Genomic DNA, 23,879 nt, shown 5'->3' with positions numbered 1-23,879 from the left:
CCCCTACTTCACGTACTTGGGCATCATTAGATGGCCTTACCCTGCCTAATTTTAATCAGCACAGTTACACAACCAGATTTAGCAGGGTTCTTCTGACCATTGCCCATGAAACACATTTAACTCGTTCCGTGCCTCTTTGAAAAAGCAAAAAACTAATTTATTCCACGTCACCTCTGACTTGCTCCCGAAGGATGCCGCACAGCTGCATTTCAGAGGGGTGTGCGTGTATGCATCTTCTTACTCCCATGCAGACCTTCAGCCAGTTTACATTTATTATGCTGTGCTCAAATCCTACTTCAGGCTTGAATCCTACTTCAGACCTCTGCCTGCTGTCTGAAGTTAATTTTTTCCCCTTTGGTCAACCAACTCAAAATTGGGTTTGCGTATTAAAATGAAATTTAATTTCTAGGCCATTACCCCAATGTGGTCTAGCTGCTGTGCCTGCAAAATGAGGAATAAACAAACAGAGCTAGCAATTCATTTCCCTCTTAGACATGAATTCCAGTTATAAACAATAGTAATAACATTCTGCAGAGGCACAGAGCCCCTTTCATTTCAGGATCCCAAGCCACGTCATGGAAAGCCAGCAAAGCCTTGGAACTCCTGACGTATGCCAAGTCACTCATGTGCAGAGCTGGCACACAGACCTGCTAAATGTTTTCTTGCATGGTCTGAAAAAAGCATCTCTTGGATTTGCCCTCAGTTTCTCACTGAAATAGCAGGTTTTCTATTGTTTTTCACGTTGGCTTTTCACAAGCTACTGGGTTTTCCTTTTCCCTCTCAAGTAGAGAGTCCAGATAGAGAGATACATAAAATAGTTTTCAGACCTGAGAGCTTGCAGCATCCAACTCTGCAACAGCTGTAAAAAAAAAACCAAACAAAAAACCCAAACTCAAACCCAAACAACAACAAAAAAACCCACACAACAATCCTCCTTTCTCTTTAGTCTCTGCTCTTAAATTCTGAGAGCAAAAAAATCCAGCATCACTTTTAATCTGCATGGGTGAGAGCAAGTGTCCCCGCTTATCCACAGGGCACTCTGGCTGAAGACCGCATTCGAACCAGATCCCATCCGCACCCTCTTCCTTTCGAAGTGCGGAAATCGCACGGGAAATGCCCCAAAGGAAACAAAACCAGCTGCCAACACCCAGCCAGGGAAGAGCAGGCGTCCGCATATCAGGCCAGGTTGCTTGCAGCAGGCTACCGAGCACACTCCTCTGCTTGGACACATCCCAGCCAGCACAGTTTTAAATAATAAACACTGTTTTCATCGGGAAACACCTTCCAAATCCCGCAAGCTGCTTCCACTGCAATTTGAAAGACTCCTCCAGTTCAGCACAGCCCAAAACGTGCTGGGACCATCCCAGGGCAGCCCTGGCCGAGGCAGGGAGCAGCCTCGGAGCACGCCAGGCTTTTCCCAGGCACCTCGGAGATGGGGGGAAGCGATGGCACCTGCAGGGGTGCAGCGTCCCCTCCCCGCTCTCACAGTGGCCACTGGCACGACACCGGGGGACACTGGACAGCCCACGTCCCCTCTGAACAGCCCTGTGCAGAAGAAGGGGACATCACAGGGGGAGGGAAAGGGCGACGTTGCCAGGGGTGGCGGGGGACGCGAGAGGGACGACAGCTTGAGCCGGGCTGCCAGAAGGACTCCAAAGGCAAGCGAGGAGCAGGGGAAAGGGGCAGCGGAGGGATGTCCCCGGCCCTTCCGGCACCCGGAGGCACGTCAGGTTTGTTTGCTCGGGGAGGAAGCCAGGCCCAGCCGGTGACGTGGGGACAAGCGAGCCGCGTGAAGGCAGACCAGCACCACCGAGCCGAAAAAGAGGTCCAAACTCACACGCCGGCATGCCTGACCCCCCACCCCGAAACCCCACGCCAGGTCCGGGTGCACCCCAGCCGCGCGGGGCAGGCTCTTACCCAGCACAGAGCAAGGGGGCTGCAGCACGGCCCGGCTGTGCAGGGCAAAGAGCTTCAACCCTGCGGGCGAGGGGCAGCTGGGCGCGCCAAGCTTCTCATCACCAGGACCCGTCCCCACACCGGGGTGGTCCTGCAGGGCATCACCCTGCTCCTCTCCCCGCTGTGCTGGTGGGGGGTCTGCCTTCCCCCCCACCCCCAGCAGCGAGTCGGGAGCCCCAGATGAGCAAGGACAAGGACGTCCCCGTCCTAGCCACTGCCCCCCGGACACGGGACACACTTGGACCCGGGGCCTGGTGCTGCCCGCAGCGGGCAGGGCTGATGGCAGCCCCCGCGCAGGGACAGAGCGGAGGCAGCGAGCAGAGGCGATGACGAAGCCTGGCGCTGCCAGCGAATACAATAAGCTATTTCCTGAGAAAGGCCAGCGTGTCCAGAGGCACAAAAGGGGCTATTCTACCACCGGCCCTGCTCCCCAGCCTGCTCAGGGCTGGGACGAGGAACAGGGGGGAGGGCAGATGCTGAAGCCACCAAGCGCTGCACGTCTGGCTGAGGCTGGCAGGGCCCCACCACCTCCACCCCACAAAGCTGGGGCTGCAGCGGACCCAGCTCTTGCCCCCGTGTCACCTCCAAGGACCACACAAGCCACGGGCTTGGGGCTCAGCACTGTCCCCCTCTCCGCACCCAGCAGACAACGGGCAGGTCCTGGGCCACTGGCAAAAAGAGCTAACACCATGTTTTCTTGAGGCCGCGCTTAAGAAAACAGGAAGGCGGCACAGGATCTGAGGGGCAAGACGCTCCCTCCCCAGCACCGCTCGGGCTGCCAGAGCCCCGCCGGCAGCCACGGTCAGGGACGAGCCACCCTCGCACGGCACAAGGCAGCTTTCAGCGGTGCACAGATGCCCCATTCTCCCCGCCGGTGACCTCCCTGCCCTGGCATTTTCGGGACTCAGGGCTCCGCACCGACAAGCGATCGCACTGGAAGAGGCAGCCGAGGGAGGCCGGTTATCGGCGAGGCCGACAGAGTTGCTCATTTGCAAAAGATGACAGTAAAGCCAGGCACTCATTAAGCTGCAACACGCACTTGTTTTCCAGGGCGAGAATGTTAAAAACAAGCAAAAAAAAAAAAAAAGCAGCACAGGTTCAAGCCCTGGCAAGGAGACCAGACCCTGACCCCACACCTCCCCAGGGCTGTTTGTCCCTCCCAAGGAGGACGCTCAGGGGAGCATCCTTCAGCAGCCACAAACCCTCCTGAAATAGCCTGCTAGCTCGTGCAGAAGAGGGGAGCGCCAGCCTAAGAGAGATTTCAAGGGAGCGAAGGTGGGTATGTTACTGGAAGCAGTAACTCCCTCCAGAGGTACAAAATAATCACACTGCTTATTAGCTTCGTTTAAAGAACCGGCTGTGCAGCCTGCAGAGAAAGTTCTGGTTCCAGCATCTCTGATGGGACAGCCGAGAGCCATGGTCTCTCCAGCGACAAGCCTCCCAGAAGTCAGGAGCTGACCCGAGAGGTAACAGGCTCAAACCGCGCGCCCCCCCCCCCCACTTCAGGCAGTCCAGCAGCCCCAACCACCGACTCCACAGAAACCCACACTCAGAGCCATAGTCCAGGGGATTCAGGATGAAAAACCCAAGTGCAGGTTTGGAAACATGCCTCCCCATCCCCTAGAGGAGATGATCAAGGGACAAGACAATCCTGATTTTAAAAATAAGTCATTTATCAATCTCACATGGTCTCGGGGATGATCCCACCCTGCTTACAAACACATATATAAAATGCAACGACATACAAACTGTTAGCACATCAGCCCCTTGAGCTGTGCCTGTGCCAACAAGGCCACTGGAGCGCAGCCTGCCTGCAAGCACACTCTTCAAGGGAGGGAATTTATCACCCACTGCAGCTTAATTTCTTTTTCTAAAGCAACATTTACAAAACAGGCAGCACAACTCTCAGGACCCTGGCTGTACGCACACGCTACTTTCACCCAATGCCGGAAAAGGCTCCGCAGGGCACAGACCTGTCTCTAATCGCTTGCAAAGCAGCCGGCACACCCAGGGCTCTGTAGCAATAACACCACCTGCCTGAATAGATGCAACTGCTCCTGTTGCTGACATTCATTCTTCCTCCTCATACTCCTCTCTCACTCTCTGTCTTTTCCCAGGAGCATCCTCAAGGAACATCCCCTTGGGTCCAAGACCACTGACCAGGGCAGGGAAACTGCCACAACCAGCCTCCCTTCCTCCCATTTTGTGGCTAGTTTTATTGCCCCTTCGTTAGGGGCAAGAGCCAAGAGAGAAGTTTCAAGCGTGCTCCTAGCAGGCGAAACGCAGCAGCGACAACCACAGTGCAGACCCCACGGCACCCACAGAAGCCAGGAGCTCTGCCAGCAGCCTGCCCACCCAGCCCTCTGCGGGCAGCTCCACCACAGCCCCCCTTCCTGCACAGACCAGGGGCTACCGCACACCCCCAGCTCGCCCGGAGCGGGGGGAGATAGGGAAGGAAGGGGACCGCTGATCTTAATATAAGGGTCAAGTAGCAGCTCAAGCCCTGGCTCGACCCCATGCATGCAGGGTGATGGGCTGGTGGCACTTCCCAGCCTCGTTGGACGCTGCCCAGCGGTGACGTGACCACTGAGCCAATGCCACCCAGGAGCCAGCAATGCCCCAGCACGATGCACAGCGCTCCAGCTGCTGGCTTTAGCCTGGCTGCAGCAGCTCCTCAAGCGGAGCCGGTCTCCTTGAAGCCGCCTTCCGACAACAAAGGCTCAGTCGAGGTTTCAGGGCTCGCTCGAGAGCGCGAGGAGACCTGGGCAAAAGCCAGGCAGGGCAGGCAGAGCCGGAGCCATTAACACCCCGGCGTGTCAAGACTTGAGGAAATTATGGAGCAACAAGAGCCATTTGCCCTCTCCAGAAACTCCACAACCCGTTCAGCAGAACGGCCCTTTGCCGCCCGAGCTACATTACAACCATCTTTTAGCTGTGCACATTAGAGCAATAAAATATGCGGTTGATACGTTTTTGGAGGCAAGACACATAAATAAAGCGTGAGGACGAGGAAATTCAGCTCTCGCGCGTCACTCAGGCGCATTTTCTAACAGCTCAACAGATTCTCAGCGCAAGCAAAACATGCTCTGCTTCAAGACTAGCAATAATGCCTCTGAGAGCACAGGCAATAAAATGCCAGAGCAATATCCCAAGAAATACTGCCCAGCCTCTCGGTGCAACAGAGGGGTCTGCAGCAGCAGACACATTACACATGCCCGTTTCTTCCCTCCTGCTCTGCGAGAAGCCTGCGGACACCGGAGGACGCCAGGCTCGGGAGAACCCGCTACCTTTTAACTTCCATTTAACTAAACTTTATCGCGCCCGGGGCCGTGCCGCACTGCCGGGAAGAAGGGGAGCGCTTGGGGCGGGGGGGGGGGCAGCGGCCCGCACCGAGCTCCCTGCCGACAGCAGCGGGAGCCTGGAGCCAAGAACGGCCGGGATGGGAAGTGTAGTCACCGGGCTCACAGGCAGAGGGGACGCGACGTGCTTTACCTGGGGAACGGGGGGCGGGGGGTGCTGGGTCACTGAAGTAGGGCGGGCCGGCACGGCGCGGGCAGGCACGCCGGCCCCTCTCCCGCCGGCCGGGTAACGCACCGCCGCTCCCCGGCGGGACGGCTCCCAGCCAACAGAGCGGGCCGGGAAGGACGCGGGGGGCCTCGCTGACCCCCGCGGAAGGAAGGGGGGGGGGGGAGGGACCGGGCCCCCCCTCCCCCGGTCTCCCCGTCGAGCGGCGGAAGATGCCGGGGCGGGTTCGCAAACGCACTTCGCAGCCGGCAGACACGAGCGGGGGTGGCGGGGAGCCGCCACCGGGGCGCCGGCTCCCGGGAACCGCCCGCCCCCACCCCGCACCCCGCGGCCACTTGCTGCAAGCCCTCAGGAAGCCCGGGAAGGGCCGCGCTCCGCCGCCGCCGGGCTCGACACCTCCCTCCCTCCCCCGGTGCCCGGGCGCCGGCCGGGACCCTCCCCGCTCCCCCGGGGCCGCTACCTACCAGCGGGCTACGGCAGCCTCCCCGCCGCTGCCCGGTCATCTTGGAGGCGCGGCGGCGGCGCGGGGGAGACGACGGCGGCAGCGGCGGCAGCGGCGGCGGCGGCGGGGCGGGGGCGCGGGGGGGCGGTGCCGCGCTCGCTCCCTCCCCCGCCACGCCCCGCCACGCCTCGCCACGCCCCGCCGCAGGTGAGGCCCGCAGCCCCGGCGTCCTCAGGGTCCTGACGCCCGCCCGCGGGGAGAGCCGGCAGCCGCGCACCCCCCAGCGCCGAGACCCACGGGCGCCCGGTTACCCGCGCACCAGCCTCAACGCGTTCCTGCCTTCCGGAGGGCGGTATATGCCCTTACGTTTACGTTGCGGCTGGGTTCCTCGGCAGCGAGTCCCTCAGCGTGTTTGGTTTTCCGCTGGCAGATACGGCTGAAAAATAGGTTAGATGAGGGCTTTTACGTTCCAGCTCAGCAAAGCAGAGGGACGTCCTGGCGTTTTCCACGCAGCAAAAAAGCTGCTGGGTGAGGTTACGTTGTTATGTATAAAGTGCACGTATACATATATATATGTATCCACGGCAATAACATCAAAGGGAGGCGAGGGAGGGGGAACCCAGAAGTGTAATTTATTCCTCGGCAACATGGGTACGTGCTGTACAGGTTCTTTATACGGGAAGACGGCCCCGAGTGTTAAATGAGCCGTGTCTTTAAAATAAACATGAGGGAAAATATATCCAGGCTCCTGGTGTTCCTTCAGGTGAGACAGGGAGAGATTTTTGCAGATGCTGGAGAAGGGTTTGGGTGTGCAGGCACCTGCGGCCGTGGCTTTTTCTGCTCTTAACGTGCTGCGATACCGTCGTTGCTGCGTGCACACGCAAACGTGCTGTATTTTTACAGTCAGACACTGAGCACATGGTAGCTGTCATGCTGTGACTTTCCAATGGAACAAGAGAGCTGTACTCTACCGAGCAGTGGAGGTCAACACCACAACCACGGCCAGCCTTGTTCTCACCTAGTTCACCACACGAAGGAACTGCAAATCCTTTTCCCTGGGAGGATCTGACAGCAGGATAGTTAATATGTGCCACTTATTCTGCATTAAATCCTACCTCTGCTTTTCTGGCAGCAAAAACACAGCCCACACAGTTGTGGCCAAGTCACGTAATTCTTAGCTGTCCTGGGACTGGTCCTTGTCATTTGCATCTGTGCAGACCGAGTGAGAAGAGAACAAACAGCCAGATCAGAGCCTGATACGGCCCGATCCTCCTTCGGTTAGACAGGCAGGAAATTAAATCCACTTTTCTGAATTCAGTGCTGCTAGCAGGCCGCAGGAGGTAGCCAGTGTTGGATTTAGGCTGCCAAGCACACCCTGTGCTGGTGGCTGGGGTGAAGCAGCGAGAGTAATAGCACAGATGTGCAGCCCCGAGACAAAGCACATCAGGCTGCAGGAGAAATGAGGCCACTAACAACTAGCAGATGGCTGGAGATCACAGCAAAGCACCATTACCAAGGACTAGGTGGGGAACAGCCTGGCTGCACGGGGCTCTCCCTGCGTGGTGACCAGGGCTGCCAGGGAGCAGCTACCGCAGGAGGCTGGCAGCTCCGCTCGGACCCGAGCTCAGAGAATCTCAGGCTTCCTCCCACAAGAAAAATAAAGCCCAGACAGCAGTCATCATGCAACCGTGGCCAGCTACGTAGTGCCACGCTGTCACACCAGCTCCCAGCTCTGGTGACAGCCTCACTGCAGAGGGTGAGCAAGCTGGCAGGGCTGGGGAGCACAGGGAGCTGGAGTAGCTGCTGGGGCGATGCAGCGGAGATCAGCCTCAGTGCCTTCCTCTGCCCTCCAGGAATCGGCTGCTGCCGGTGCTCGTGCTCGCAAGCCGAGGAGCGGTGACGGGCGCGCGCCGCTGTGGCTCCATCTGTAGAACAGATCTGATGCTGGGGCCCAAGTGGGCTGGGACCCACCAGACCACAGCTCAGTGACAGAAGTATTTTTGTTTTTTTAAGTCCCCCAAACAGTTTTCCTAAGAGATCCCCAGCAGACCACAGCCCCGCTCACAGCTTGATGAGTGCTGAGATTAGTTAGGCCTCTGCATTAAAAGCTGGAGGTGTCAGAGGTGACCTTGGGCAAATATTTACAATTACAGTGGAGTTGTGTATGTGCATGTGTTCAAAACACAGAAGGGATCAGGTTCAAATGGCACTTTAATTGAGCAAGCAGGGCAGCAGGAGGGTAGAGCTCTTTATGCTAATGTGCTAACCACTCCAGAGTGAGTCACATTCATTAGGGATGGGGAGATCATCTCCATCTGCCCACGAAGTCATTTTGGAGTGGCAAGCGCTCAACAGCTCTTCCAGGAGAACCTGTGCATTTCGAATAGGGACCGTCTTGATTTTTGTAACATGCAGCTGCGAACATGTTGCTGGGACTCAGGGAATCATGATTATCCTGCCCAAGGCTGGTATGCGTTCGCATCCGCATTTCACAAATGGGGAATGGAGATGCTCAAGTTGTACCGCGTGCCTGGGATGCCTATTGAATAAATAACACAAGGTTACAGAGCAGGGCTCCCCCTCGAAAATTTGTTCTTGCAGTGGAAAGCATAGAGGGGGGAAAAAATCCTTTTAGCTTCTGAATCCCTCTTCCTGCTTCTTCTGAAGAGCAGGCAGGCAGCTGTAGAGATGAGCAGGGATGGATGAATTCCCCTAGAAGACTCTTTTCTCGTTTTCTTTTTATATTTTGATGACTTCATTCTAGCTTTCATTAGCACCTCCTTTATCTCCAGTTCTTCCCCAAAGGCATTCGGTTCCTCCTCGCTGCTGCACAGGCAGCAGCCGTTCCCGGTTCACGGATGGGAAGTGGAGGCTTTGCACCACCTCATGTTGAGGCCTGGAATTTCAGAGCCTGATCCGAACTCCAGCTCTCTCCCATGATGAGTAAACCAGAGGCCTCACCTGCCCCAAAACAAGCTCTTCTGGCTTAGCATCCACTTGCCCAACACCTCTTCATCTCACAAGGAGCCAGTTGCAGTGTTATGCACTTCGTTACGGCTTCATTGTCCAACACCCTCCTGCAGAAGACCTGAGCTGTCCCACGGGGTTTGAGGGCCGATCCAAAGAGGAAAAACTGTTCTCCTGAGTGCATGGTGCATCTCTTCTCTGCACACAAACCAGTCCTAAAAACTTTCTCAATACAGCCCAGTTCTTAAAGGAGGGTCAAATGATGGGATTTTTCACCACCTTGTTTGTGAGCGATCCCATCCTCCTGCCTCCCCTGGGACCCCCAGAAGGGAAATTCGCACCTGGGTAAGGAGTCAGGGTACGATAGGCGAGGACTATCTAGCCAGGTTTCAAGCCATCTTCTGAACATCTCCATATTTCAGCTGCTTGTTTGCATTCCCCTTATGCCAGAGTTCAGCCATCCCAGTTAGCTGTATGTGAAGCGGTTTTGCTCAAGGCGAACACAAGCATTAGCAAATCCAACCCTTGCTGATGAGGAACTCTCTCTAGGGAGGGCCCTTCTCTCTCTCCTCCCGAGGAAGAAGAGGCCTCCAGGAGGAAGGTGAGGCACTGCAGGGGAGAGCCCAGAGCATTCCCGCAGCAAAAGAGCAGGAGCAGTCCCCAGTTTTGCTTCTGTACTGCTGGGGAGCAGCAGTGGGATGGGACAAGGTGCTGAGATAAGACACCCATTACCTGGGAGCTAGCACAGGAGAGGCAAGACATGAAACTGGGAGCTGGAGGGAAGCAGGAAACTCCCCGCAACAACATCTGCAAGAGCTGCTCTTTGTTTTTGAAGCTGCTGGGCAAGGGGGGTGGCAGGTGTCTCCAAACCCTCCCCTTGCCATGACAAGTCCCAGTCCTCCCCGTTCCCAGACTGGGCTGGGCAGCTGCATTGCACAACGTGCCCCAGCTGGGTCTCCCCTGCCTTGCCAGGGTCACAACAAAGAGCCAAAATGCTGCCCTCTCTGTGTTTGCAAAGGGACCTGAAGCAACACATCCCTGGGGAAAAGACTTTGGCCAGATTTTAAAGACACGGGGTTGGACTCCCACGTATCCCCAGTGAGTCACTCCAGCAGCCAGGACCCTTGCCACCAAAATAAAGCACAAGTTCTCTGGTCTGTTTTTCTTGTTTCATCAAGCCTTCACTAACCCAAAGAGTCCTGCTGTACAATAACTGCTTCCCCCACTGTGACTCCATGATGAAAGTACTCCTCAGTTAGCTAAATAGGTTCAGCTTCATAGACTTTCCACTATAGCAAGCTTTTCAGGGGAGTGGGGAACAGAGAAAGCAGCACCAGTGCCTGCTATTTTCCCTTCCAGCTTACGGACCAGTGCCCAGGAGCTCCCAGCCTGACCATCAAACCTAACAGCCTCCCCTGGCTCTGCTGGGGAGGTGGGCAAAGAGAGGGTAATAGTTACCCCAGCCACATCCAGGTCAGCAAGAGCTTCTGCTGCCACAGCCAGAGGCACTGGCACTGTGCATCCGCAGGATGAATGTGCTGATTATCCACATGGGGCACAGAATGGCTTCATATGACAATTTGATTTTCCCTGTTCAGGCTGGGTTTTAAACTTAGAAAATGGCACAGGAAAAACACACGGGAGCCCTCAGCCTCTGAAGTTAGACACCTGAAAGGGCAGTCTCTGCTCAGCCCCTTCTGCCTGTGCATCACAACCACCTTTCATTACACTTTTCTAACTCCGCAGGGCTCCCTCATCACTTGTTGCAGAGGATGGATGCTGCCGAGGAAGGGAGGCTGGGTGGTTTAGTGAATGGGGCCGCTCTCTTCAGGGACCTCTGTTGCTTTACGGTGAAATGGAAAAATGCCTGGCGGCTACAGGCAGAGAAAAACACTGTGATAGGGTATGGACAGTTCACTGCCCCCCTGGAGAACTGGGGGTTTGTCGCTACTACCACTGCGGAGCTCCTGTTTGAGAGTGGTGTTCCTGTATTGTTCATCCTCCGAGTTCCTGTGTTGGTACGGAGCCTGGTGAGCACAGTGTGACCAGGGCCATCAGCAGATCTACGCACATAAAGTCCTGTCTTGCCAAGCACTTTGGGGGTAGAAAAAGGGCCCCGAGTACCTCAGGTCAGGCATGCAGAGGGATCACATGATGTCTGTGCTTTTCCCTGGTATCTGTGGGCCATGGGTCCCAGCTTTCAGATGTTGTGTTGGAAAAACATTTGTTGTGCTTGCGGAGCACATGGGTAAGTTACAAGCTCTAGGAGAAGCACACATGAAGACATCTGTAATTTTGCATTTAGCACAGCATTTCGACAGAGCTCAAGAAAAACCTGGCTAGAGCCGCATTTTGGAGGGCAAACATAGAATTTTTTCATGAAAAACCTGAACAAAGGGTACACGGTCCCAGGGAAAAAACTGCCAAGAATCATGTAAAGAGTACCTCGCCATACATATGCATGAGGGGACTTTGTGTAAGGTGGAAAGCTTCACTTCCTGGTATGTACAAGCTGATCCTCACAGCCCTGAGAACATGCTTTTAAAGGCAGTGGTAAAACAACCCCCAATCTAACTCTGGCACCAAGGAAGCAGGTAAAGGAGCGAGCTGGGGGCAAGTACAGCCCTCTCACTGTCATACCAACCAGCTGCAAGGACTCATAGCTGGGGGCAGAAGTTGTTCAGTCACTCCATCAGCATCCTAAAGTACCTGCCATCTAAAAGGTGCGACGCTGACTACCAGCTGCAGCGGCAATCAAGGGCTAATAACTAACTACAACAGGAGATGAGCGGTTCTCAGGCCACGAGCCCCTCTGCAGCTGCTCAGCAAACAGATGGACCTCCTCATTCAAACTCGAGTGAGGTTCTCGAGTGCTGGAACAGGGCTAGAGCCACCCAAGTCACACCCTAGCCCCCTCCACACCAGTCCTTAGTAAAGCTCTTCCACTCCACGAAGTGGGTGTGAGTCTTCCACCCACTTTGAACCTTGCTGATCCATCCCACATGCAATGCTAGCACTGGTAGCCTGAGCTGAATCTGTACCAGCCACCTGGACAGAACAGCTGCCCCAGCCCATCCAGCCTTGCACCCAAGAAGACTATTTTAATTCCCAAACCAATCATTTCAGTAGGAAATAAAACAAGGGGAAAGTGTGAGAGTTACTTCCCGAGGTCAAACACTGCAGAACATGACAGTCCACCTGGTGGAGGGCCGTACTGCAAGGAGCAGGTCAGTACTACTGAAAAGTTTCCCCGTGATCTTGGTTTCAGGCTGTTGAAGCTGCTTTACAGAGCATGCTAGGCGAACGTTGTCTGCCAAGGCAGTGAGATCTCAAAGGATTTTTACTGAGGTTGGTCTTTCCTCTGACAGACATCCAAAGCTGCATATGAGAAAGCTCCCCTCAGACACACACAAGTCCCAACGCAGGCACAAAGGGACAGCAAGGTTACACTCTTCATCTGCATTCTCCAGCTCCGTGCCAAGCACAGCTTAGGCTACCATCACGGGGCTCCTGGAGCACGTTATGCTGTCTTCTAGGATGCTTCAGAGTAACCTCTATGCCTTGCAAAAGAGAAACCGGCTCTCAGCAGCCAAAACAGCCTCCCTGCCGCCACTCAGCCCCTAGCATCACAAAACCTACCCTGGCCCTACCGTACTGCAGGGAACATTCCCACACTTCCTAGTTCACTGGTCACGCACACTAGGAGTAGCCCTTCACAATAAACTTGCAGCTCTCACTTTCTTTTAACCTCACCTATCAATAGGTAACACACATCCTACTGCTAGCTTTTTCACCCTAGCATTAGGCTAACTTTCGAATTAAACAAAGCAAATGTGCGTTTAGTAAGACCTAGGTCAGGTTTATAACCAGAACAAAAGCAACAGACCCATTCCTGAGCACTCAAAATTTTCTCAACATCTATCATCTGCACTCCCAAGAACCTCAAAGACCTCCCACCCTTCCAAAAAGCAAAGTACTGCTCCTCCCACTTATATACCCCCACCACCGGTTTAAATCCTCCTGGAGGGTCCGCCTGGGTCTGCCTGGAGCACTCAGCAAGTGATTTCTCCTCCTTGTTCACACTTCATCAGCTGGAAGGTGCATAGGGGAAATGAACTCTAAGCTTAAGGGAATTTAAGGAGAAACAAATCATGACAGATCTTCTCTTGGAGTTCAAAGTAACACCTTTGGGCAGGAGCAAGCAAGTGCTAGGCAGGGAATTGGAGAGTTGGGGCTGAGGTCTGCCAGGGCAGGGTAAAATCCCTGTTTCAGCCGAGCAGCTGCCCATATCTGTATGTAGTGCACACAGGGCTGTCCTGAGCCTGCTGCCCACCAGCAGAAAATAAGCCGTATGCCTAAACAGCACTGTCTTTGTTAATGAGGTAGCGGAGAGAGCAAAAGGCACATTGAGGTCATTTACTAAATTAGGATGTGAAATCAGAGGCTGTTGCAAAAGGCAGTGCAGGCTCAGAAGTCACGGCGGGGGATTGCCACGGGCTGACTTCCCATGGTTTCTTCTCAAGAGGCTGTTCAAGGCAGGCAGGGCCTCTGCCGAGGTGCAGGCGTGGGGATGAGCGGAGTCTGTGGTGGGTGAAGCTCCGATGTTTATCTGGGGGAGTGGGAAGGTGCTGTGAACAGGCAGGCCTCCCTGGGAGGCAGTGAGTCTTAGGAAAAGACACAGCGTATATCTCATGTGGCTGAAACCCAGTGGAAAGCTGGACACAGACCTGAAATGGGAGGTTGGTCCTTCTCCAGCAGGGAGACAGGCCAACAGCTTTTAAAGAGCACAGAGAGAGCGAAACTGGCATTCCAGTCCCACCGCGGCAAGCTAGTCAGATGAGATTCGGGCAGATGCATGGCAGAAAATAAAATGCAAATCGGAGCAAGAAAAGCTCATCTCAAAAATAATGTGATATGCTGCTATTCAGCAAGAGGCGAATGGGAGAGGCAGTGATGCTGAAAGAAGTAGAAGCACAATAGCGGAGTCTGCAGTATTTGGTGACAAGGAGAATGATGGATGCAGCTGGGACTGTGCTCATCCGACAGCGCGTGAGACTATGGGGAGGTGGTGGTCCCTCTGCCGATGGCTGTGGGGTGGCTGTGCCTGCACAAAACTATAACAGGGAAGATAATGAGGCTGGAAAGAAGTGAAGGAAGAGCAAAGCGAGAGCACTAAAGAAGCAGGAGTTGCTCTAGCGGGAATGCTTTAACCAGAGAGTTAATCTATGCAGTTTCAGTAAATGGTGCTGGAGGACTTGTCTGCAAACTCTTGCAGTACCAAAATGATTTGGTACTGGTGGAGTAGTGCAACCACCCTGCAATGGACTCCTCACCCCTTGCTCTGCATCTTTCTCTCTGTGCTCCCTTTGCACTTGGGGATGCATCAGACCAGGCCATGGACAGGGAAGTGAAAACCTGATCAGAGCTGACGGAGCCTGGAAGGAGGAGACCCTCCCAGTGACTATTGCTGCCACCTTGTTACAGGGTGTCAGCCCCCGTGTCCCCATCCAAGGGGTGAGTGAAGCCTTCCTGAGCTCCAGCCTCTTCCTGACCCTCTCCCCAGTGAGCTGCATTAGGGCAGGATGCCCTGCCTACCATGCACCCTTACCCAGCCAGTCCAGCTGGGAGCATCGCCTGCCACTCTTCCCTTTGCACTACGTGGTGCTCGGTGAATGGAGCAGCTATGTGCTGAATCTTTAAATTAATGTTCATTCTTAATGGGAAATTAAAGTCTGGAGGAGGAGGAGGGATATGAAGCTATGCATGGGTATACACATATTTGGACTGTCCAGTTCCTCTCCTTCAAATGACAGTGTAGCAAGTACGAACGCCAGTGTGACAGCGTGCAGTCATCCACTGCTCTGCCCTGCGTGGAATGAGTCTTTTCAGAAGCTCATTTTTAAATAGCACGTTTGAGTTAATTGAATGCAAGACTTTTGGAGGAGCTGAGGAACTCACTCGTCACTGGCGTCTGCTTTTCCAGACATCTTGCAATACCAGAGACTTTTCAGATGACGGAGACAAGGCTCTGCCAGGATACTCTAGAGAGGTCATATTTAAAGGTAAATCAGGTAATACAAGATAATGAGTAAGTTGACAAAGAGAAGTAAAATAATTAATTACAACCACCATGCTTATAAAATGGATTTTGTCCACCTTTCTTTTTAAGCACTACTCAAAGCCTGGTCAGTAATATTCCCAGGTGCACAGTCATCATGGCACTGGGGCGGGGGATTAAAACCAGCTCTGGCCAAGTCCAGGTTTCCTTCTAGCTTCCCTGGGGTCTGTCTTCTAGGGAGAAGCATCCTCTTGAGTAATGCTGAACATCAGCCTGGTGGTGAGGAAACCCCTTCTCTCCAAGCTCGACCCCAGACCAGAGAGGGACCCACGCAGTGAACCCCATGTGGCTCTGTGTCAGAGTTTCTCCTCCTCTTGCTGAAAACGGATCCTGTTTCCCCTCCATTTCTGTCTCCCTTCCCTTGCTTTTGTTCCATACTTGTTCTAATTGCATTTATCTTGGAGCTAGATAGCTTTGATAACTCATGCTTTGTTACTGAGTTTTGGCTTTTCACCCAATTGCCAGATGGAGTGCAACTCCCATACTCACAGTTTCTCCATTGGCTTTTCTGGTCGGGCCATTAGGACCAGAGGTGGGGGTTATGGAGTAGGAGGAGTGTACCAGGAGGAGCAGAGAGCATGCCTGTGCTGCTGAAATCCCTTCTGGGTTGTTATGACACTGTAAGACTGTGTGCATCCTCCTCTGGATCATATGCCATAAGAAACGCTCATTCCACAGACATTTTAGGGATATGCTTTAGCATATGCTTTTGCGTAAACCTCAGAGGATGCATTAATACCACAGCTGAGTTTGGTATTGACGTGCTGAACCTGAGCTCTTGTGTCATGCCAAGCTGAAAGGACTACTGCCATCCTGGGCATGGGGAGAGGAATGGGGAGGCAGCGCCAGGACCTTGCTCTGGTGCTGGTGTTCTGGTGGTGGACCTTGCTGCTGCTGCTGCCTGGTCTCCAAAGGGAGGCTGGTAAATCAAGGGAGCACCCTGGACAAGAGCTGAAACTATGCAGAGAGGCTTAAAAGCAGTCATGAGACTCCAAAATCTCAGCTGCTCACTGAAGCAGAGGATATGGGTGACCTCAGTCCAGCCCATGAAAACCTGTGTGGGGAGCTGACACTGGATGGGAAAAGATTCTTTCATCTAATACAGGTCTAACAGGAGACCAGAGCTGGAAGTTTCACCAAGAAATTCAGATGAGAAATACGACGCACACTGCTCATTATGAGGGCGATTAGCTATTCAAACAATTTACTGAGGGATGTGGTGGAATCTCCATCATCAGAGATTTGAAAGCCTGCCAGATCGCTCTCCTTTCCCAGTTACGTGGGACCCAAAGCAGAGCTGATCTGTGCGATGGAGCACCCAGGTCATTCCGGCTGCCCTCAGACCCTGGGAAGGGTTGATGGTCCACTCAGCTGACATGCCAAAACAAAAATATTTTCAACTTGGATGGAGATAAAAGGTAAAAACTTCACATATAAGAGCTCTGAAGTATTACTATTGAGGTGGTTTATCTCCTTGTTTTCCTGAGAGGTTCCTGCTAGACTAAACCAATGTGCAGCTATCCAAGAATCTTAGTCTCCAGCCAGCGCCAAATTCCTGCAGAGCAGGGGGCTGTCTCACATATATTTCATTTTTCAAAGTGCCAGTTCCTGGAGCCATGGGAGTACTTTCATACCTCACCTTCTACTTACAAGGTCAGGCAAGTTTCTAGCCTTACCAGCAGCTCACAAATGAACGCAAAGAGAACGTGGATATAAGTGTTTAAAGAGAAAGACGACCCAAACTCAGGCAGCCGCTGGCGGCACTGTGAGTGTCGGTAGGCAGAGACCGCACTGCTGTGGTGCTCTCCGGCGGCAGCAGCTCTTCGGGCTGGAGGAGCGAGGCCGGCACTGGCAGCCTTCAGCTCTTCCAGGCATGGTCCGGCCTGGCATTGCCGACCCTGTGCCACCGGGAGACTGCCCGGGCGGCACCGATGACGCTGCCCGCAGAGTCCTGCCTGCCTGGACGTGAGCCCTGCTGAACGCAGGACGTCGGAGGAAGGAAGTTGGTGGTGCTGCTTTGATGGAAGTGACGTTTCCATAGGCATGCTCTCACGCCGGTCATATCCCAGGGTTTGTGGAGGTGCTTTGCTGCTGACAAGACCTGCTGTTTGAACAGTCGGTCTCCCTCTCGTGCAGCTTATTACTGGAATTGCACCTCACAGGGAGAAGGGAAATGTGCTCCTTAACAGGCACATCCTTTTTAATGGATTCTGCTTCACTGCTGAGAATAAAAAATCACAAATCACAGTCTACAAGGACCTTTAGAGAACCCTTCTGGTTCAGGTATTTTTTTCACTTTGTCAGTGAAAGAGTACTTCTAAATACCTATCGGCCGGCCAAGAGTTGCCGTTTGGGGAGCACACAGCTTAACAGAGTGAGGGGAAAAGATATCTTTATTTTCGATTTATTTTCTTACTGGGAAGAATGCTCCCTAACTGCACTGCATAACAGCTTCCCACAGAAGGCAACTGCCATGGAAGTACCTGGATGCAGCCCTTGCAGATGATGCAGTAGCTTGGGTGGGTTTTTTCAACTTTACATCCACCTGCAAAGGTTTACAGGCTTGAAAAAAATATTACCACTAACTCAGGAGGAAGGGAGAGCTTGCTCACAGCGTGGGATGCTGTTTCCCCAGGCAGGACCCTGCTGTCAGAGGGGAGTCAGTGCTCAGTGGGCCTGGCAGCAGGCAGAGCTCAGCACCTTCCCAGGGCATTTTTCAGGGAGGCAAGAGGTTGAGACCTGCCTGGGTCCTCAAGGTGCTGCTTGGTGGGCTGCAGCGGGCAAGGAGCTCTGGGGCCGTCTGTAGCCTTTGCCACATCTCAGGTTTTGACTGTCCTGATGGGAGCAACAGCACAGTCCAGAGAGGTCCTGAGGGACTGGGCATGTGCTGAGCCTAAGCACAGTCCATGGGCTAGGAGACAGAAGGACAGCACACCACCGAAATGAAAGGAGCTGAAGCTGAACTGAGGAGCATGTGTGCTTCATCCTCAGCCATGTGTGCAAGAGTACGGGACTGTGGTGGGGGCAGAGCAGGGGGCTCACCTCCGGAGGAGCCGTACCCGAGCAGGGACCCCAGCCCCATGCTGAGGACAGCAGGGATGGCGTAGAGGGAGCCTTAAGCCCTTTCCTGCACGACGGGCTTTTGCAAGGTGCGTACATGTTGCAGTACGCAGAGAAGGACTGGCTGAAGCTGGCCTCCACTGCCTCCCTCCAGGTCACAGGTGGGATTTGCATCACCAGCAACCCCCCGTCTGAAGGCAGCGGTGCTGCCGCAGGGACTTGCGTGGGCGCGCACACAGAGAAGCGCTCCGCAGCCCTGGTTACTCCCTGCCTTGAGATCAGCCCCTGTTTGGTTCCTACCCTGTGCTCTGCTATCTCAGGGTGGGATCAGGCAATGCCAAGCCCTTTCTTGGGAGAGAGGCAGCTTTCCTGGCCTTGCCCCATGGCAGGAGCTGGGGCTGGGAACCGGCTGGGGCCCTCGCTGCTCCTGGCTGGAGGGTGGAGGTGCAGTGCAGCGGCGCGGCTGGCTGCCAGCCCCTCACCACATAATTAGGCAGCTGCGCACGCCGAGCCTGCTCCGACTGGATCGCATCGCTGCTGCCTGAATCACCCGCATGCAAGACCATCCGAGGCCAGCCCATCCGCGGGCTTTCTCTTCACAGGGTCTTGCTTTCCCTGCATTCGGAGCAGAGGGTCTCTCCCCTGCACACATCAAAGGTGAAAGTCATGGAGACGGCATTCTCGGCCACACCAGAAGGGTTAGCACTGGTGTTTCCAGGTCTCGGGCAACCACCGACATGAGTGGCACCACCGCACATCGCTGTAAGGGTGTCTAAAGTGGGGCCCCAAGTGCCATTCCTCCTTGACAAGTCAGCCCCAAAGGCTTGTCTTGTCCAAAGCCTAAACGATGCCCAGTCAATCTGGGAATATAAAGAGGACCAGAAACATAGCCCAGATTTATTTTTTTTTTTTATTCTTTCCCGCTACAATGGAAAGCAAAGTGTCCTCTGGACGTACCAGGTCTGCTGTCAGCGTTTGCACCCGGGACACAGTGGCGGGCACTGCTCTGCAGGAACCAGCAACTGAAACTTTCTGGAGGCCTAATGGGGTGCAAAAAAAATCCACAGCGTGGAAGTCAACAATAACTTCACACTGGTGTCATGTAGTGATGAAAGGGCTAGAGCTCTGCTTTCCCACTGACTCATTCCCCTGGCTGCGGACAGCTCTTGAGTTGTTCCAAATTTAGCTAGATTCATGGTGGTGTTTTTTTTAAATCATTCATCAAATAACTTCTGCAGATAATTATGAGTTTGTTGCTCATTTATTAGCACTAGGCTATAATTATTCAGTATCCAGATGATTTGCTGCATGGATCATGTGGTGTTGAGTAGGTCAGATGAGTACAAGGCTCACAATTAGCATTTTAAAGTGTGTTTTCCCGGGAAAGTCTGCAATGCATCCTTAAACTCTGCCGCTTTGTCAACAGTGCATTATCAGGAAAGCAGAGGCAGACAAGGTGAATTTGGGCATAAATGTGGATAAGCCCTCATAGATAATTTTGCTCACGTTTTACTCAGCACCATTACTATAGCAATGCAGGTGCGAGGACTTTGTTCTCTCTTGTCCAGGTGTGTGACATGATGGAGTCCCTGTGCATCAATGTGACAATTCTGCTGTCTCCAGCTCGTGCCTTTTCCAGGGTATTTTGCTTTTTAGTGGCCAGACCCAGCACGTAAATGGCAGTGCGAAAGCACTTAGCAAAAGTTTTTCTCCTGTGAAGTCGCAGCTGACCCTGTGGCAACACCACCTTCAGCCCTGTTTCTGTTTCCCATCTCTGAGACCAGCCCCAAAGCTGAAGAGATGCTGGCAGCAGTTGTGCCGTTGCAGCACGCAGGCAACGTTCCCCATTTTTAGGGAAAGAAGGATGCCGTTATGCTGGTACTGTCCAGGACAGAGGGAACAGATCCTTTTGGCAACGTTTGCAAGAGGAACAGTTGCCCTTTACAGCTTTGTTTTGACACTGTGATTGCCACAAGGAACCTATTTTGCTGCGGTGACGCACCGCGCAGCAGAGGCGTAGCAGGAGCAGGCTCTCCAGCTCACGTGGGAAAAACTGAGGCCCTGAGAACTAACAGGACTTTTAGGAGATCACACACATGTGGCAATTAAACCTCAGCAACCCCTTCCCTGGCCAGAACTCATAGGAGAAGCCTTGCTGCCACTTCACATCCCCCGTGCGTTGGCTTGCTGATGGTACCGATGGAGGCAGACAGCCCAGGCACCCCTAGGCAGGACATTGCATGTCAGAGCTATATGGGACCCCCCTCATTATCATGGAGGTGGGCAATGCCATTCACTCTGCATGCCAGGGAGCAAGCTGATGGCTTCCTGGAAGTCCATCTGCATGGATTTGGCTGTGCTAGCTGGGCTTCACTGCCTGGTCTTTCCCAGTACCAGAGCAGAAGAGGGACTTTCTCATACCTCGTAGCTGCAGAATCAAAGGGGATCGGGGGCTGGCTTTGAAGCCCTGGCTTTCCTTTCTTTTCTGCACCCAGTGGTGGAATTGGACATCCCACAGACCAAAGGTTGTTTGAGGGGTACCCAAGGGGGAAGGGGGGAGCTAATGGGACAGTGAATAGCCTGATTCTGTGTGGGGCGAGTTAGGCTGAGCTCCAGCACCTCCCAGACCCAGAAACTGGCCTCACCCTGCAAGCCACAGGGAGTTTCACTCCCTGGAAATGATCTCCATGACTGGCTACAGCCAGCCCAGGCACCTCTGGTCCCCAGCATGGTCTGATTCCCCTGTGCATCATCTTCCCTCTCAACACTTTGCTCTGGTTGTGCGGAGTCAGGGGGGTGCAGTGTTCAGAGAGCCCCTGAGCAGCCCCACACCATAAACAACTGTGGCTCTGCTTTGCTCCAGCTGAGCGGGGCAAAGGATGTGGCCTCGTGAAGGGCACATTAACCTCTGTGAATGATGCAAGGAAATGAAGGGTGAACCACATGTCCCAGCGTAGGAGTTGACTTCAGTGTCTGTGTCTCCATCAGGGCTTGTTACCCTGCTCTCCACAGCAGTACCCTCCTCCTCCCCTCTGGGCAGAGGATGCTCTGCAGCCACTTTTCCAGCAGGCAGCACGCATGACCACATCAATTGCTCTGGTACATCACAGTTTGCTCTCGCTTGTGTAGGTGCCCAGCAAGGAGCTGTGGCCCATTTTGGATGACTTGCCTTGAGCAGTTAAAATCCTTTGGCCAAAATCCTCAATACCTCAAAATCCTGGAGGGCAGCTGTGAAATCCCCTGGGGAGAAGCAGCATGAGCAGGAACTGGGAGCAATGCCGCAAGACCAGCTGCAGGCAACAGGAACCCGTGTGCCTGACAGCTCAGAGCAGTCAGCTTAGCCACTCGAAAATGGAGGCCAGAAGAGAAGACCACTTCCCACAACTCCTGGATGAAGTCCCTGAAGGCAGCTACTCTGCCTCTTGGGTAACCAGGAACATTGTGACTCCTCACCCTTGCAATCACATCACGTCTGTGTTTTACTAATGCACTGACTCTGCACAGGGTGGAAGGTGTCTATTTTGTTGGGTGCTTTTCAAAGACATGGTGAAGAAGAACTGATGCTAAGAGCTCATTGTAATTACCTGTGCCCAGAAATGCATGGGAAGGTGGTATCCTCCCCCCACGGTGCCTGAGTAGGTAGCTACCTGGGACACACTTGTCCTGGTTCTCATTTGCTGAAAGACAAGGATGCTGCTCCCTGGCCAGGTCCTCCTACCTCCCAACAGATACAAAATCCCCGTGCATCTCCCTGTGCAGGAGAGGAGCTTGTGCATCCAGAGCAGCACGGCTGGCCCAGTCTGTCCCAGTGCCATCTGTGGGAGTTTTATTACCAACTTAAAAGTGAGCAAAGCTAGACCGACACCAAAGATGCTTGAACACCCCACCCATAAGAGGCTTTGGGCTCCTCTAGGGTGAAATATGAGCCACAGTCATTAATAATCATCTGCTCTTTCCATGCCAATTATGGGCAGCCCTTGGGTTCCTGGCAGACTGCAGGCATCTCCCGTGGTGGAGCCCAGCCCAGGTCCCTCTCAGGCAGCCACCGGCAGTGGGGTGCTTGCAGCCCAGCGTGCCGGCTCCTGCTGGAAGCACTCCCTGCAGCAGCGGGCATCCCTGGGCGCTCCTCTGTGGCAGAGCACGGAAAGGCTCACAGGGAGATCCTCTCCCTTAGGCGACCCTTAGCCTTGGCCATGGGGCAGCTCCCAACCAGGGGCCACCTCTGTGCCCAGTGAGGCAAAGGGGGTCTGTGCCGTCCTGCAGGGAAGGACCATCAGCCATCCAGCGTGGGCTCCTTGGCTTCACAAGGGCACAGGGCAGACTCGGTGTGGCAAAGGAACTTCAACCAGCCTTTTTTTTTTTTTTTTTTTTTTTTTTAAATACATCTTCCATTTTTTATTAAGCATCCCCATTTCCAAGTGACTGCTGCCTTGGAGGGGGAAACACTCTTCTGGACATGTTTCATGGGGTTGGGGCATTTCGCATTCAGCTTTTCATCCAAATTTCTGGCTTTAGATGTGAACCAACACGCCGCAGATGACAGCACCTGCACGCATGCACACACACATCTTCCACAGCTGCCTGGGCCTGGTTGGCAGTGCCCAAAATGAGCAACCCCAAGCTCTGACTCCTTACTTCCAGTACTTAAACAAACCACCCAGGAGCAGAGAGTCATGGGAGCGATGGAACCTCCTCCCATATGAGCAGACACTAGAGGGCAACGCAATCACACAGGCTATTAAGCAACAGACCTTGAATGCTAATGAATTTGCTCCTTTGCACACCCAGTGCTTTTGGACCTGCACGCCTGTTTTCAGTGCACCATGCGCTATTCTGCTGCAACTCATGGATGCAATATGAGACTGCCGGGTCTGTCCCTGTACCAACGTCCCAAGATGCAAAAGGCTGTAGACTGATTTTCAGCAAGTTTTGCAAAAAGGTTTTCAGTTGCCTTTTGATCAAAACACATTTTTAGGCCAGCGTAGTCCTCCAAGGGAATGTGAGAGGGGCATAAAAAAAAAGCCCGCTTGCAATTTGTAGAGCTGTCAGTGCTCATTGTGCATCCCCCATGCTGGCTGTGCCTGAAAAACCATTGGAAGGGAAAGACATGAGCAGGGACACGGCTGGTGCCTTCACACTAACTCATGCATGCCAGGATGGCAAAGACCCCACCAGCTTAAACATCGCACACTGAAAACAGGATCACAGCTGCCTTTGGCCTGCATCGGCTGCTTTACATGGAGCACTATGGTAGGCAAATCTCAGTCTGGTTGAATCCATCGCTAACCACAAACAATTATGTAAGTCAGAGTTAACACCATTAAAAAGAGAAAATGTTTACCCGTCTCAGCAAACAGCTGGGGAGAAGAGAGGGTGGAAGAGCGAGGAGGTAACCGTGGTCTCTGAGCTTGGGCTTGCGCTGGGTCTCGGTGGAGTCCTGGCTGTGTCCTGCTGTCCCTGCCCGCCAGTGGCTGTCAGCCCTCGAGTGCCGAAATACAGAGATGACTGGGCTGACAACTCAGTCGAAGATAGGAACCTGTCAAGAAATGAAACAGGAGGACTGCCAGCTTGATTGGTCGCCTCGGGGAATCTTCCATTAGCGGCTTTAAAAGACACGTGTCGTTTATTCTTTCCCTGTCTCTATTTTTCTCTCTTCTCCTTTGGAAAGAACTGAAACCTTCCTGGCTTGAAATTCCTGCAAAGATCCCCTTCCCACTCCTCAGCTTTAAAGCTTATCTGTCTGCACAAATTCCTCCCTGCATTACACATAGAGCCTAACCTAATTTTTTTAGAATCGTATTTATGGTTTCC

At 53.7% G+C, this 23,879-nt stretch overlaps 1 protein-coding gene across 3 annotated transcripts in view; it reads right to left on the bottom strand.

Annotated features, from left to right (window-relative positions):
* The window catches only part of MID2 (midline 2), a 136,409-nt gene extending 112,911 nt beyond the window's left edge, over positions 1-23,498 (bottom strand). Inside the window, exon 1 of one of the 3 annotated variants that reach the window (XM_049828256.1) lies at positions 23,410-23,498. The gene's annotated coding sequence lies outside the window, so the exon portion shown is untranslated. Of the gene's footprint in view, positions 1-1,917; positions 2,006-5,945; positions 6,045-23,409 lie in introns of those variants that run through there. The other 2 variants (XM_049828255.1, XM_049828258.1) reach the window with 2 other exon arrangements.
* Between the last annotated feature and the right edge of the window lie 381 nt (positions 23,499-23,879).

The sequence above is a fragment of the Accipiter gentilis genome, chromosome 24 (assembly GCF_929443795.1).
Source record: "Accipiter gentilis chromosome 24, bAccGen1.1, whole genome shotgun sequence".
Lineage (NCBI taxonomy): Eukaryota > Metazoa > Chordata > Aves > Accipitriformes > Accipitridae > Astur > Astur gentilis.
Note: the sequence above shows the minus strand (reverse complement) of the source record. Positions and strands in the feature narration are given on the sequence as shown.